At 49.6% G+C, this 3,129-nt stretch overlaps 1 pseudogene; it reads left to right on the forward strand.

Moving 5' to 3' along the window:
* The first annotated feature begins 272 nt into the window (after positions 1-272).
* LOC100717793 (olfactory receptor 2W3-like) lies at positions 273-1,214 on the forward strand (annotated as a pseudogene).
* Positions 1,215-3,129: the final 1,915 nt, after the last annotated feature.

Below are 3,129 nucleotides of genomic sequence, written 5' to 3' on the forward strand. Positions count from 1 at the left end.
ACTGGTATGATGGGGCTCACCTGAATCCCAGCACACAGGGACTGAGGGAGAAGGACCTGAAGACTAACCTGAGTCTGACCAATGTAGTGACTGAGTAAAATGTGGCAAAATTAAAAACAAATGGCTTGTGTAGTTTTGGGTGAAGGCCTTGGGATTAATCCCAAACACCCCTCACAGAAAAGTCCATGAAAGAATTCCTGACAAATAGTAATTGCTTCTGTCACATCTCACAGTCACAGGGACTACTGCTATCTTCCTCAGGTGCACTGGAGATGGTTGGAAGCAATGTTAGCTCCCAAGGAACCTTCATCCTGCTGAGCTTCTCTGCCCACCCCCACCTGGAGAGCACACTTTTTGCAGTCATCCTGTTGGCCTATCTCCTGACCCTGCTGGGCAACAACACCATCATCCTGGGGTTCTGGCTGGATCCCCACCTCCACACCCCCATGTACTACTTACTCACCCACCTGTCCTTGCTGGATCTCAGCTTCACCACCAGCTCCATCCCTCAGCTGCTGTATAACCTGCATGGCCCAGACAAGACCATCAGCTTTGCAGGCTGTGCCCTCCAGCTCTTCCTGGTCATGGCCCTGAGAGGTGTGGAGTGCCTGCTCCTGGCTGTCATGGCCTATGACCACCTTGTGGCCATCTGCCAGCCCCTATATTACATGGTGATCATGGGCCCCAGTCTCACCCTGGGCCTGGTGTCAGTGGCCTGGTGCTGTGGGGTGGCCAACTTCCTGGCCATGTCTCCAGTTACCCTGCTTCTGCCATGCTGCGGACACCACTGTGTGGACCACTACCTGTGTGAGATGCCAGCCCTGATCCACATGGCCTGCATCAATACAGTGCCATCAAAGGTACTGTGTTTGTTCTGGCTGTGGGCAGTGTGCTGTCACCCTTGGTGTTCATCCTGGTCTCGTACACTATATCATGAGGGCCTTGATGTGAATGTGGTCAGCATCAGAAAGGCAAAACACCATCAACACTTATGGATCCCACCTCATGGTGGTGTTGCTCTTCTATGGAAACATCATCTACATGTACTTGCAGTCAGGGAACAGCTCCTCACAGGACCAGGGAAAATTCCTTACCTTCTTCTACAACATTGTCACCCCGCTCCTAACCCCCTCAACTACACCCTCAAGAACAAAGAGGTGAAGGGGGCCCTGAGAAGGCTGCTGCTGGGCACCAAGTGGATAGGAATGGAGTAAGGGGAGATGGGACAGCCAAGCAGCTCCTAGTGTCCCCACCACCAGCACCATGGGCATCAGTGGGAACTGTTGGGGATCCTGGGCCCTAGCCAGCAACTCTCACCTCATTGGCCTGCTCTGGATCTCCTTGGATAATGTTTCCCAATGTCATACGGGAACTTTTTTAATGTGTGTGTCATGGAATTTTAACCCAGGACCTTTCCAATTCAAGAGTATATTCATTGGAGTGAACTCTATGATGTCATTTAGAAACTCTTTGAAATGATCCATCTATAAAACTGCTGTGCAAAAACAGAACAGAAGAAATATTTGCAAAGATAAGTTTCCACTGACTTGCACTAGAGTGTCAAGAGACAAATGTTCTTAACCCGAGCTTTGTAGTTGTTTCTTTTTAATTCATTAACAGTATTCTGGGGTTGAAGTTCAAATGACCCCAGATCCGCAGGACTCTTGCCATGAAACAATTATCTGATGTTGGATGCTATCATACATTTCGTCCAGCACAGGTTGTTGCTCCTCTCTTACCCAAACTCCCTTCCAAAGCCCTTTTTGACAGGCCCCATAACTTCTCCAAGTCTAGTGTAGGATTCTGCATGAACTGTGAAGTCAGGCTATGAGAAAGACATGCAGCTCAGTTTCATCTGGGAACCTCGTGAGTGTCCAGGTCTATTTGGTTTTGTAGCACTGAATTTCTTGCAGGTGCTCATCATTCATCTAATTGAATGTTCTCAGTTTTTGCCTGAGGTCACTGTAAGCACTAAGATTCCTGTTTTACTAAGCTGGCATTTCACCTAGGGAGGTCAAGCCATTTTCTTATGGGGAACCAAAGCAGAGATTTACCTCAGGTTAAACTGCTTCCAGTTCCTACAGTTACTGTTTCCAAAGAGCTTTTAGAGAGCAAACTTTCTCTAGAAGATCCCAGGCAATGTCACTGATCCTTTGTGCTAAAGAAAGCTTCCAGTTTCATTCGGGGCTCCCCCTCCATTCTATGCCCAAAGTCACCTGAGCTCTTCTACAAATGGAGACTCTGACCCAATGGATCATAAGCTGGTTTGAGGCTATGAATTTCTGAATTTCTGAAAGACCCTAACTACTACAAAATTCATTACCCATATCTGTCTTTAGAGGAGCCCCTAGAGCAGGTACATTTGAGGCAAAACCTAAGCAGAATTAAAGATCAGGGAAATGGTGTTGGGAGTCACCACATTGCCGAGCCGCCGCATATAGCGATCATGCGGCCTGTGGTAAAGAGTAAAGCCTGAGTTAGATTACCCCTCCCATCGAGCACGTTAGTTTCCTGCTTACCGCGTAAACAACCCGCTCAATAATATGTTAGCCAATCAGCTTGCCTTGCTTACTTTAATATGATTGGACACTGTATCCGTATATATACTGGTGCCACCCCTGGGGGGGAAGTAGAAGCCCGGAAGGAGCCGCGGAGAGCGGACTGGTAGAGGCTTCGGGACAGACTGTAGGGAGAAGCACGCAAGGAGCCGCGGAGAGCGGACCGGTAGAGGCTTCGGGACAGACTGTAGGAAGAAGCACGCAAGGAGCCGCGGAGAGCGGACCGGTAGAGGCTTCGGGGCAGGCTGTACGGAGAAGGAAAATAAAAGAAAAGGTTGTCCACTGCCAGACTTTGTTGTGTGTCCTTCCTGCCGGCCGGGAGTGACACCAACATTTTGTGGCCCGTACGGGGAGCTGATCACCCCCAAGACGTGGCAGTGGACAACGCTCCAACACAGAGCTGCAAGACAGGTGAGTAGAGGATAAACCTGGGCCCTGGGTGGTGCGCACCTACAGGGTTTGTAGACTCCTCTCAGGCTCACGCGTAAGTGGCGGATTCCTTGGGCCTCACGCGGTGAGTAACATATTAAAAAATGGGAAACATGCTAGGTAGCGGCACTAAGAGTGAGGG

The sequence above is a fragment of the Cavia porcellus genome, unplaced genomic scaffold (assembly GCF_034190915.1).
Source record: "Cavia porcellus strain 051 isolate PalLab524CR breed Dunkin Hartley unplaced genomic scaffold, mCavPor4.1 scaffold_2, whole genome shotgun sequence".
Lineage (NCBI taxonomy): Eukaryota > Metazoa > Chordata > Mammalia > Rodentia > Caviidae > Cavia > Cavia porcellus.